Genomic DNA, 13,845 nt, shown 5'->3' with positions numbered 1-13,845 from the left:
AAAGTCATGACGGGTTCAGATAAAGTAAATAAAGAGAAACTGCTCCCGTTGGCGGAATGGTCGAGAACTTGAGGGCACAGATTTACGGTGGTTGACAAAAGAACCAAAGGCGATATAAGGAAAAACGTTTTAAATCAGCGAGTAGTTATAATCTGGAATGCATCTCCGGAAAGTGTGGTGGAAACAGATTGAATCGTGACTCTCTAAAAGGAATTGGATAAGTATTTGAAGGAAAAATATTAGCGGGTCTACAGGGAAAGAACGGGGGAATGGGACGAACTGGATTGCTCTTAAAGAGAGCCGGGGAAGGCTCAATGGGCCGAATGGCCTCCTTCTGTGCAGTAACGATTCTATGAATGTATGATTCCATCTCGCTCAAGCTTCATTTCAAATTCTGCTAACTTGATAATCAAGCTTTTTTTCTATACTTAGATCTCTCTATCTCTCCCTGTCTCTGTTCCTCTCTGTTTTCCCCTGATGGACTTCTCAGGCTTCGTTGAACGGCCAAAGCTCATCGAACCTGCGACACCAGCAGAGAACGGTAAAGATCGAAAGACTGAGACGGTCGGAAAAGTAAAGGACCAACCCAGATGATGAATTCGTAGCCAATGCCCACATATTGATGTCTCTTCGTCCTCATAGTGAAAACATCAGTACTTTTAGCCCAGTATAAAAACAAAGTCTTTTATTTATAAAGCGCTTTTCACGACCTCAAGACCTCCCAAAGCGCTTCACAGCCAATGAAGTATTTTAGAAGTGTAGTCACTGTTATACTTGTGGGAGAGTGGATAATCTGCGGATGCCGAGACAGACAACAATGTCGCTTTAGAGCAATTAATTCTGCAAAGTCTCACTTGATAATACAACTCGCACATTCGAAACGAATGTGGTAAAGAGAGGCTAATATTGTTGATATGAAATAGTTAATGTACGTCTTCACATTGCCGTACATCGGAATAGAAAAAGTGATAGGATGGACAGAATGGTGGCCGATCGGCTGTGGGTGGCACAGAATTCTGCATTGGTTTCACCACTCTGTTATCAGTGGCTCGTTGGTCTTCGGGTATGATATCTCGCTTTGGGGATTTGCTGATTGTTATGTGAGAGATCCCGGATGAGCCCTGCGGTGTTACCATTTTTAGTTCAAAATCACTAATTGGCTTCTCACGTCTTGTCAGCGGTGTAGTCGGCAGGATTGTCTTAATTCCAGTGCACGGAGGACAGAATGCAGAGGTTCTGTCGACGACAACACACATGGAGAAAGGAAAATGTCACAAGATGGTGTTCAAATTGAAGCTGAATGTCAATGTATCCCAATTCACGTGAACTCATGAATGGAGAATGAAAAATGCTCCTCTATTGGGCGGTGATCGAACCTGGGCCTCCCGAGCAGAAATTAAGAATTTTATTACTGAAATAACAAAGTCCGCACAGCAGCCGGCGGCAGGCGCTCGCTTCGAAACCTGTCTAAAAGAACATACAGTCTCAGAGTTCTCCTGTCATAACCTTCTTCATTCTCTTCTGCAGCCGTGTCGGATTTGTCACTTGCAGCTGCGATGACCCAATGATTAAGGCGTAGGACTTGCAATGTGATTTTCCTCCCCAGCTTCGACGCAACACACGTGAAGAATGGAAAATGTCTCGAAATGGTGCGCAGTTTGAAGCTGAGGGCGAATGTCGCACAATTCACGCGATCGTATGAATGGAGAATGAAAATAATCCGAAACGAACCGGAAATCGAACCCCGGTTTCTCACGTGATAAATGATAATTCTATCACCGAGACAGCAAAGTCAGCACATTAACAAGCTGTAAGTTTCCAGTTGGAAACCTGTCTGAGAGAACAAAGTGTCACAGATCTCGTGTGATAACCCTACGCATTCTGATTTATAGCTGTGCATCATCGATGTTTGAAGCTGCGATGGCCGAGTGGTTAAGGCGTTGGACTTGAAATCCAATGGGGTTTCCCTGCACAGGTTCGAATCTTGTTCGCAGCGCTACTTTTTAAAATTTGTTCAGTATTCAAATTAATCTGAACTTGAACGAACGGACCTTGTTCGCTCCCTCAGAGAGGTGCTCCATCGCCAACGACGCTTTTAACTCGGAGCCCAATGATCTCTTGCAAAATTGCAAGACACGTGAAGGAATCTCTCCCAAGCTCCATTCTAAATTCTGCTCGTTCGCAGAACTTGACATTTATACAATTTATTTCTGTGTTTTAATCTCTCCCTGTCTCTGTCTCTTGACTTTGCCTGTTTTCTCCTGATGGACTTCTCAGGCATCGTGAACAGCGAAGAATGATGGAACCTGCAACACCAGCAGAGAAGGGTAAAGATGGAAAGACTGAGACGGTAGGAAAAGAAAAGGTGCAACCCAGCTGATGAATTCGCAATTAATGTCCACACGTTTATGTTTCTTCCCCTCACAATGAAAAAATCAGCAATTTGAGTACAGTACACTTATGGTAGAGTGTATAATATGCGGATGTTGAGACCGACAATCGAACCTTTGCCGTGGTGATGAAAGCGCCGAATCCTAAACACTAAACCCCAAGGAAACGCTGAAAATTCGTTGCTGCGAACAAGCAGAGCAACGCGGCCTTTCCTACTTGGCCCTTTGTAATTCAGGTCATTTTCCTGCCAGACAAACTGCTCGCACAAAATGGCATTTTCTGTTTGAAATAATATCGCGACAGAGGTGATGTTCAGGCAATGACATCACCAAGTGCAAGTAGGCATGTACATGAAATGGAAAGTGAGGTAAAATACGACCACAAGCTGCTGATGGACATGTTTCCGTTTCCAAAATTAACGCACCGAATGCAGCTCCTGGGAAAGCTGCAAGGTCACGCAGGTCCATCGTGAATCATTTGAAGCAACTGACAGTTTAAAGTGGCATCTCCTGCTGCTTCTGTGGGGAGTGAGAGAGAGGCACAGTCGGTATTTGCGTGCAGTTTGATTTTGCACAGAACTGCACAGAGAAACAGCAAATATACCGGGGCTGTGAGATGTTCTATATTATTCATATTTAGCCACTGGAATATCCGCAGTCAGAAGCTGAAAAGAAGGAGAGATAAGAGGCCTGAGAATAAACACAGAGCTGAATGAATTATGAAAGAGCGAAAGAAAAAATAATGTCATCAGTTCCACTTTGTCTCGTGCGCAATCTTGGGAGCTCCCCAATGGCCTGGTGGTGAGAATTCGGTCCTCTCACCGCCGCGAGGTTCGATTCCCAGTTATGGAATTAACTTTAAAAAGAGTTATGAACTTATTAAATTAATTACATGAAGCTAATTGAATCCTGTTCGTAGTTGAATCCCTGTTTTAATCACCATGAATCAATCGATAACTTTCTATTCCAGACTGAAGGCGATGTTGACGTGGTTACCGAGAGACGGTCAAAACTTTAATAAGATTTTTATGCTTTGAATGTGATGAACTTTTTTCATTTTATAGACTGCATCTTAAGAGTGGGATTAAAAACGCAGTGGAGTCGTTGTTAAATTTAACATTAACTGGCAATTGTCGCTGTTTATCACAGGAGCGCCCGAACTGGTTCTCCAATCAAGATGAAAGGAACGCAACGAGGAACATCTGATACAACACGAAAGGCATCGGGCTATGACAAAAATCCCCACCGTTTTGCTTTTCCAAAATAAAGGTGTGAAATTTATTCTCTGAACATAGAAACAGACTGGTCTCGCTCACTACAGAAATCTCCATGTCACAGCGAACCAGCTCTCCTGCTGCGAATGCGGCCTCCCTTCGGGCCTTTCGGGGGCTTGTCTGTCAAGGAGAATTGTAATTACCGTGAAGCCAATGTTCCATTCCTTTATATGATTCATGTGCCTGATTTCCGACCGCAGGGTAAATGGTGGAATATCATCCCTGCTCAGCTGGCAATGATTCCGGTACATTTTCTTGATTCCAAAACATGCGTTGAAACCCTGGAACTTTGAGGCGATGAATCCTGAGGATAAAATAAGGGCTCGAACCATCAAACTTTTACGCTAATGGATAACACCGCCGAGAACAGGTGAAGAGATCACCTGCTAAACCAATAATTCACTGGGCTAAACCTTGAGTTTGTTGCGACCAATATAACAACTGTCTGCAGTCAGTCAAAAATGAATAGTTGAAACTTGCAGGAGTGAAAATCCAACAAGCCGGTCTTCACTCTTAAACCAGCAACTATGAAGAAAAACACGCCGCACAAATACTCGATTTCAGTGCGGTGACACTGGGCCAGAGTAAAGCTCAGTTAATATGATTGCCGAGTGGCTGGAGGGTGGATTTGGAACTCCTGACCGATTGCACCACGCATTTTCCAGATCTGCTTGGATCACCAATCCCTTCACTTCATCACTTACAGGGACAATTCGATTCTCGGTTTCTTTTCCATGACGATTGATGAAATTTTACAAATGGGAAGCGATCAATATCAAAGTTAAACACGCGACCGACATGCTCACAGATACAAAGCGGCCACACTCTGCTTCAGTGAGATGAACGTCAAGGGCGATTTCATGGTCGAATGTAATGGCTAACAAAATTCATTCAACGAAAGTTCAGGTCGTTGAGATGCCTGTAAAGTCCTGATTGTTTCCATTCAACTTCTTCCCAAAGCGTTTGAGATTCATGTGGGACGATTTGGGGACGTTATTTCCTTTTATGCAAAAGTTTCAACTGCAGTTCAAGATCACAATTCCTGGGACCACAGTTGTTCACAATTTATCGGTGCTGGGACCACTGTTCACAATTTATCGGTGCTGGGACCACTGCTGTTCACAATTTATCGGTGCTGGGACCACTGTGCACAATTTATCGGTGCTGGGACCACTGCTGTTCACAATTTATCGGTGCTGGGACCACTGTTGTTCAAAATTTACATTCATGATTTGGACACGGGAATCGGAAGTACAATTTCAAAATTTAGGGAGGACACCTAATTGCGAGCTGTAGTTAATACAAAGGAAAAATGCGAAAAATAAAGGAAGTCATTAGTAAAATTGCAGAATGGGCGTGTAAATGGCAAATTAATTACAATATTTGTTGTGTATTCCCTTGCCTTTTTGCCCCCCCACCCCCGACTAAATGCATTACCTCACACTTCTACAGATTGAATTGCATTTGCCACTTTTCCATCCACCTGTCCGTTCTATGGATATCTTCCTGCAGTCTACAGCTTTCCTCCTCACTATCAACCACAGGACCAATTTTTGTATCATCTGCAAATTTCTTAATCATGCCCCCGACATTTAAGTCCAAATCAATGATCTGTACCATGAAAAGCAGGGACCTATTACGAAGCCGCATGGAACCCCACTCGAAACAGCCTTCCAGTCACAAAAGCACCCGTCGACCACAACCGCTTGCTTCCTGCCACTCAGCCAATTTTGGATTCAACTTGCCAATGTCCCTTGGATCCAATGGGCTTTTACATTTTTGACCAATCTGCCCTGGAGAACTTTGTCAAAAGCCTCGCTAAAATCCATGTAGACTACATCAATCGCGCTACCCTCATCGATCCTCCTTGATACCTCCTCAAATAATTCAATTCAAACGACCTTCCCTTCACAAATCCACACTGACTGTCCTTGATTAATCCGTGCCTTTCTAAATGACGATTCATACTTTCCGTCAGAATTGTGCTCAATAATTTACCCACCATCGAGTTTCGGCTGACTGGCCTGTATTTACTCGATCTATCCCTTTCTCCCTTTTTAAACAATGGTACAACGTTAGCAATCCTCAAATCCTCCAGCACGACACCTTTTGCCAGGGTGGATTGGAAAATGATGGTCAGAGCCTCCACTATTTCCTTCCTTGCTTCTGTTAACATCCTGGGATATATTTCATCTGGGCCTGGAGATTCAGGTGGAGCGATTTGAGGACTTATTTTTACTATTTGCAAACGTTTGTACCGCAGGCCAAGATCACAAGTCGAGGTCCAAATTTGGACGAGTTCCGACTTTGAACCTCAAATCGTGAATTATGCCCCCACCACAACGAGCCCAGAAACAAGAACGTGTCCTTAAATTATCGTGTGGCAGGCACATTCTATGAGAGGTCTGTCTGGACAATGAAAGGGCGTTTTTGAACAGTCATCTTGTTATCCGTTTCCTCCTGAAACCTGAAAAAAGACAAACACCACAGTGTTACTTTGTCGCTTAATTCCACAAATTAGGTAAAATAATAAGCTGCACAAGGCACTGCTGGGAGTTGAACCCAGGATTTCCTGTTTACTGGACAGATGCTTTAACCAGCTAAGCCACAGCGCCAATTGATGATTCAGTAGCCCCACCTCCTCACTAATATCTATCAGCGACACTTCACTATTGGGGGCTCAGGCCGTTTCATCTCTGTCCATTCAGCTTGTCCGTTCACCTGTGCATTCCGACACTGACTGGATTTCTCGCTGTGTTTATCTTTGTGTATCCATCAGTGCGTTGATACACGGATGATTATGTGTGATTGTATTTGTTACATTAAATAAATTAGGGCTTCAGACAATTCTCGCTCTGACATTGGAGAACTATTGAGCCGAACTTTACAGCGAAGTGTTGTTTATTTTGGTGCTGAACCTAAAACATCGTCAGAGAAGCAAATAGGGAAAAAGGAGAAAAACTTGTGAGGGAAAATGGGGACAACTCTCAACGTTTTTACAAGTATATTAAGAGAAAGAAGGGAGGCTTAGAGTAACTTGGGCCGCTTAAAAACAGATGGAGGTGATATTGTAATTGAAAATCAGGAAATGGCATTTGCTCAATTTTTACTTTGCACAGTTGTCACAGAAATGGATGAGGCTAACACAGCAGAGACACGAGGAAAACTGTTAATAAATCACGGGGATTCGTATAAGTAAAATAACGGCAATGGAGAAAATAATTAGGCTAAAGATAGACAAATCTCCAGGACCTGATGTTCACCATCCCAGGTATTAAAAGGAATAGGTGAGGAAATTGTGCATGCTTTCGTCATGATTGATCAAAACTCTCTTGATTCGGGAATTGTTATTTAACGAAGAGCATCTGGATTGGAGGCTTCTGTTTGAGAAAGATCTCGAAGTGATAATTGAGAGACCGAAAATGAAGCTGTTTGGCAGGAGCGCTGATGCTTTCGGTTGTTCGCTGCTCTCGTGTTGCACAATTATTGAGCGTGCGTTACTTATTTATAGCAGTATGGGCTCCTGAAATGACCAGGTTGTGAGTTCGAGCATCTTCTAAAACAATCAAACCTTTTACTCCGAACATTTTGACTGGAGTTCAAGGTACAACTGGTATGTTCCATAACGCATCTACTTCTTAGTGTTCCCATGTGGGCTCTTGGGTTCCTCTGGTCTACCGTCTTGCAATAGGAGGTGCCAGTTTACTTGTTCATAGGGGGAGAGGGGGCTTTTAGCGGCATCTCACATGGCAAAGGGGCCGTTACGAGATATTTAAATCTAAAGAACCAAACAAGCAATTCTTCTTTTCGTTAAGCCGATATTCATCGGTTGGAAGTGTCGTGTGGGGAAAATTTGGAAGGGAAATATTCTGCCTGGTGTCACTGTGCAACGGAAGAAATTATTCAGCTTACAGATGTTACTACGCTGAAAGGTCGAAAGGCCTTTTCCAGCTCCCGTGTGGGACAAGTTCAGCTTTTGAGCCGCTGGGTAAAGTGTGATTTTAATTGCTGCTAACGAATGACAAGACATTTGGCACAAACAAGAAGAATTATAAACTCACGAGTTCACTGCCCATGTTTCTTACATCATGTTCAACAGGAACATTGATTCTCCTCAACACGTTACTGAGAATTTTATCAAACGGACCTCACCCTTGCTCGACGGCTGCAGGGATAATTCAGAGACCTCCCATGAATACGTACGATGGGAGCTTCTGTCGTATCGAGCCTGGGTAGCTCAGTCGGTAGAGTATCAGACTAAAGTGGGTAGTGAGATGATGGTTCAGCGTTTAACTCCCTATCCAGGCTCCAAATTGCTGAACAGCTGGCAAGCTGTGTCTTTGCAGCGGGACCTGCGATGTGTTGTCAAAGCTTCGGTATTATCTTGTATCCCAGGGATGGGCAGTAATGCGCTGTCTGAGGCGGTTCCCGATCAGGAATTCAACTTTTACAAAATACTTTACTGTATTAGTTCACTGTATTAACTTGTCAAAACTGATTAAACACTGTAAAAAAGACGAATATTTGTTCAAATCGCCATTAATCAACCAGTAACTTTCTGTTTCCGGCTGAAAGAAATGCTAACTTTATTTATGCGCTCATTCACCAGGCCGAAATTAGAGAGTTCAGAGGGGAAGTGAAAAAGGAAATATGAGTATAGACTGACGGCCAGCATAAAATGGAATCCAAAAGTTTTAGACAGGCATGTAAACATTCAACGGGTTGTAAGGGGAGGGGAGAGGCCGATTAGGCCCGATAAAGGAGATCTGCTGATGGAGGCAGAGGGGATGGCCTCGGTACAAAATGAGTACTTTGCATCTGTCTTTCCCAAGAAGATGCTGCCAGTGTCTCAGCAAAGAAGGTATAGTTAAGATACTGGATGGTCTAAAAATTGAAAAAGCAGAGGCACTTGAACGGCTGGCTGTAATTAAAGTGGATAAACCACCAGGTCCGGATGGGATGCATGCTAGGTTGCTGAGGGAAGTAAAGGTGGAAATTGCGGAGGTACTGGCCATAATCAACAAACATCCTTAGATATGTGGGTGGTGCCAGAGGACTGGAGAATTGCAAAGGTTACACCCTTGCCCAAAAAAGGGTGTACGATTAAACCCAGCAACTATCGGTCAGTCAGTTTAACCTCAGTGGTGGGGAAACGTTTAGAAACGATAACCCGGGATAGAATTAACAGTCACCTGGACGAGGGTGGAATGATTAGGGAAAGCCAGCACGGATTTGTTAAAGGCAAATCGTGGTTAACTGACCTGTTAGAGTTTTTTGATGAGGTAACAGAGAGGATAGATGAGGGCAATTCAGTTGATGTGGTGTATATGGACTTTCAAAAGGCGTTTGATAAAGTGCCGCATGATAGGCTTATCATCAAGATTGCGGCCCATGGAATAAAGGGGGCAGTAACAACATGAATACAGAATTGACTAAGAGCAGGAAACAGAGATTACTGGTGAACGGTTGTTTTTCGAACTGGAGAGAGTTGTACAGTGGCGTTCCCCAGGGATCAGTGCTGGGACCACTGCTTTTCTTGATATATATTAATGACTTGGACTTGAGTGCACAGAGCACAATTTAAAATTTGCAGATGAAACAAAACTTGGAATGGTCGGAAACAATGATAAGAATAGTGATAGACTTCAAAGGATATCGGTAGGCTGGTGGCATGGGCGGCGACGTGGCTGATGAAATTTAATGCAGAAAAATGAGAAGTGATACATTTCGGTTGGAAGAACGAGGAGAGGCAATATAAACTCCAGGGCACAAATGTAAAAGCGGTACAGGAACAAAGAGGGGTTTATGTGTACAAATCGTTGAATGTGGCAGGGCAGATTGAGAAAGCGGTTAAAAAGCGTACGGGATCCTGAGCTTTATAAATAGATGTATAGAGTACAAAAGTATAGCTGTCATGATGAAATTTTATAACACACTGGTTTGAACACAACTGAATTATTGTGTCCGGTTCTGGACATGGCACTTCAGGAAAGATGTGAAGGCCTGAGAGGGGTGCAGATAAAAAATACTAGCATAATTCCATGGACGAGGGACTTTAGTAACGTGGATAGGCAAGAGAATCTGGGGTTGTTCTCCTCGAAACAGAGACGGTTTTGTAGAGATTTGATAGAGGTATTCAAAATCATGAAGTGTCTGGACAGAGGAGATGGAGAGAAACTGTACCTATTGGCGGAAGGATCATGAACCAGAGGACATAGATTTAAGGTGATTGTCAAAATAACCAAAGGTGACATGAGGAAAAACTTTGTTACACAGCGAGAGGTTCGGATCTGGACTGCCCGAGGGTGAAATGTAGGCAGATTCAATCATGGCCTTCAAAGGGGAACTGGATAAGTACTTGAAAGGAAAAATAATGCAGGGCTTCGGGGATAGGTTCTAGCTGGATTGCTCTTGCAGAGAGCTAGCACGGACTCGATGGCGCGAATGGCCTCTTTCCGTGCTGTAACATTTCTATGATTCAATTCTATGTGTAGGATGTAATGCAAAGGGAACAGAGCGTGCCACAAATCGACACGACTCTCAGTATCCTCCCAAGCAATGTAGTTTAAGAGCAGCTAATTCTGAAACGTCTCACTCGATAACTCAAGTCGTGGACTCGAAAGCAATTTGGTAAAGGGAGGCTAATATTGGTGAATGGAAATAGTTGGTGTACAACTTGATATTGCTGTCCACCCAAATAGAAAACGAGATTGGATGGACAGAAGTGGTCTGAAAGGATGGCCGATCGGCTGTGAGACGCAACGAACATTTATACTGGCTGCACAGCGAAACTAACAGCGGCTCGTTGGTCTAGGGGTATGATTCTCGTTAGGGAGTTTCGTTTGCGTAATATACGAGAGGTCCCGGGTTCAAATCCTGGTCGAGCCACTTTTTATTGGCTTCTCACATCTTTTCAGTTTTGTTGTTGGGAGAACTGAATTGTGGCCAGAGGATGTTTGAGCTCCAGTGGACTGAATGCCGAAGTTTCGTCGGCGCAACACACATGAAGCAAATAAAATGTCTCAAGATGATGAGGAGATTGAAACTTAATTTGGATTTTTCCCAATTCAGGCGGATATTAGATGACGGGATAGAAAGGCACATCTCCAATTTGCCGATGACACCAAGATGGGCAGCATTGTGAGCAATGCAGATGAAAGCATAAAATTACAGAGAGGCATTAATATAATAAATGAATGGGCAAAATTGTGGCAAATGGTTCTGAATTTCGTCAAGTGTGAGGTCATCTACTTTGGACCTAAAAGGATAAATCAGAGTACTTTCTAAATGGTGAAAAGCTCGAAACAGTGGAGGTCCAAAAAGACTGAGGGGCCCATGTACATAGATCATTAAAATGTCATGGACAGGTAGAAAAATAATCAAAAAGGTTAATGGAATGTTGGTCTTTATATCTAGACGACTAGAATACAAGGAGATAGGCATTATGATTCAGCTGTACAAAGATCTGTTTCGACCACACCTGGAGTGTTGTCTTCAGTTCTGGGCAACGCACCATCGGAAGGATATATTGACTATGAAGGGAGTGCAGCGTCGATTTACTCGAGTGCTGCCTGGACTCCACAGTTTAATTTACGCGGAGAGATTACATAAACTCGGGTTTGCCTCGAAATAAGTACTTTCAGTGCTGATTTGATCGAACATTTCAAAATATTAAGGGGAACTGGTGGGGGAAACAGAAAAAAAATATTTTCGCCCGTTAGCGTGTCGAGGACTCGGGGACAGAGCCGAAACATTTGGGTCAGGACTTTCAGGCGTGAAGTTGGGAAACACCTCTGCAAGCAAAGGGAGGCAGAAGTTTGGAACTCTCTTCCACAAACGGCAGTTGATGCGAACTGAATTGTCAATTTTAAGACTGAAATTGATAGATTTTTGTTGACCAAAGGCATTTAGGGATATGTGGCTGAGGCGATAATATGCAGTTAGGTTACATATCAACCAGGATCTCATTGAATTGCGCAACAGGCTCGAGGGGCGAAATGGTATACTTTTGCTCCTCAGTTCCTCATTGTTCCAGAATGATCCTGCATTGTATTGGGAATCGAACCAAGGTCTCCAGCGTAACAAGTAAGAATTCGACCCCTGCACAACCAATGCGCGCGTTTGTAACAGCAGCATGTGTCCATTTGGAATCCGATCTGAATGAACATGCCGTTTACAGCTGCGGTGGCCGAGTGTTTAAAGCGTTGGACTCAAAATTCAATTGAGGTTTTCCTGCCCAGGTTTGAATTCTGCTCGCAGAGCTGCTGTTTAAAGATCACTTCAGTGCTGAAATAGGTTAATTGGAGTTAATTGACCGCATTTATCTCTCTCCCAGAATGAGAGATTCTCCAGCGAGGCCTATGATTTTAACTTGTGTCCAATCTTCTCTTGCAAGATTTCAAGACCCAAGAAGGAATCTCTCCCAATCTGTAACTTAAATTCTGCTAGTTTGCAAAACCTGACATTTATACTCTTTATTTTCTTTGTCTGCATCTCTCCATCTCTCCATGTCTCTGTCTCTTGTCTCTCTGTATTGTCCACAATGGACTTCTCAGGCTTCCTTGAACGGCGATGGCTGATCTATCCTGCAACAATAGCAGAGAAGGGTAATGAAAAAAAAGACTGAGACAGCAGGAAAAGGAAAGGTGCAAACTAGCTGATTAATTCGTAGCTAATGTCTCCACATTCATGGCTCTTCGTTCTCATAGTGAATGAAAGCAGCAATTTGAGTAAAGTGTACTTCTGGTGGAGTGTAAACCATGACGACACCGAGACAGACGACAATGTCGTTTCAGAGTAATTCATTCTGTAAAGTGTTACTTGATAAAACAAGTCGTACATTCAAAACAAATTTGATAAAGAGTGACTAATATTGTTGATATGAAATAATTAGTGTAGAACCTGATATTTCTCTGCATGGTATATCGTACAAGAAAGCGAGATTGGATGGCCATGGTGTTCTGAAAGGATGCGGATCGGCTGCGTGCCAGCGAAATTTTACATTGGCTGCACGGCTCTGTTACCAGTTGGACTTTGGATCTGATTCCCGCTCAGGGAGTTTTACTGGCTCAAATCCCGGATGACCCCTGTTGTGTCCCCGTTTTTGGTCAATAATCACCAATTGGCTTCTCACATATTTTCAGCGATGTAAAAGGCAGGTTTGACTAATCTCCAGCAGAGCTTGTTTGAGCACCAGAGGACAGAATGCAGAGGGTTTGTTCACGAAACACACGGAGACGAAATGAAGATAATCTTTCAAGAAGTTGTACAGATTGAACCCGGAACATGAATTTATCCCAATTCAGGCGATCTCATGGGTGCAGAATACAAAAAGGTAAAGGAAGCTGCATTGGCCTGGAACCAACCCCTGGTTTCCCGCCGGCAGGCGAGGGTTCGACACTGAGCCACCAATGCACACACGGCTGCAGGCTGCACGTGTAGCTTTGAATACGTGTCGAGAACATGCAGTTTGACAAAGTTCCTGTGATAAGCCTGCGCAGTCTGCTCGACAGCCGCGTGCTACCTGTGGCTGACCAAAAGAGTAGGTCAAGCATGGCCTTGAAATTCACTGGGGTTCGAAATCACTTCACACCGCCACTGTGAAATGCTCAAATAAAGAAGAGCTGTCGTTACCAGGCAGTGTTTACTTCTCTCAGAAATAAAGTTATAATCCAGCCCTACAAAAACCTCTAAGATTTCACGACATTCGACAAATTTCCTCTAAGCTGCAGCTTAAATTCTGCTCAATCACAGAATTGGAGATTTATACGATTTTTCTTTGCATGTATCTCTCTATCTCTGTCTGCGTTTCTTCACTTTAGGTGTTACTCCCTAATGGACTTATCCGGCTTCCTTGAACGGCCAGGTCTGCAAACCAGGGATGGGAAAAGGCTGTCGGATCTTCGTCCAATTGTTGGATTTCGACGGGATGAGTTTTGCTATTTTCCGTCTCGGTTTTCGGAAAATATAAACCCAGATGGGATTTCCCCTGCTCGGGTCCCGTCACCTTCGGGTGCTGGGAATGAACCCGATCGATCACTCGGTCTTAATATCTGTATTCTCATTGTTTAACAATAAAATTACAGTTATTTTCAGGACACATTTTAGAAATTAACACATAACAGACTTATTCAAAAACGAGAAGCACGTGGGATTAAAGGACCGGTGGTCACGTGGGCAAG

General features: G+C 43.5%; 2 non-coding genes across 2 annotated transcripts; one reads left to right on the top strand and one right to left on the bottom strand.

Moving 5' to 3' along the window:
- Positions 1 to 1,914: 1,914 nt before the first annotated feature.
- Positions 1,915 to 1,996, top strand: trnas-uga (transfer RNA serine (anticodon UGA)). The gene has a single exon. It is a non-coding gene; the product is annotated as a tRNA-Ser (tRNA).
- A 4,209-nt stretch (positions 1,997 to 6,205) lies between these two features.
- Positions 6,206 to 6,279, bottom strand: trnat-agu (transfer RNA threonine (anticodon AGU)). The gene has a single exon. It is a non-coding gene; the product is annotated as a tRNA-Thr (tRNA).
- Between the last annotated feature and the right edge of the window lie 7,566 nt (positions 6,280 to 13,845).

This window comes from Heptranchias perlo, chromosome 20, assembly GCF_035084215.1.
Source record: "Heptranchias perlo isolate sHepPer1 chromosome 20, sHepPer1.hap1, whole genome shotgun sequence".
NCBI lineage: Eukaryota > Metazoa > Chordata > Chondrichthyes > Hexanchiformes > Hexanchidae > Heptranchias > Heptranchias perlo.
Note: the sequence above shows the minus strand (reverse complement) of the source record. Positions and strands in the feature narration are given on the sequence as shown.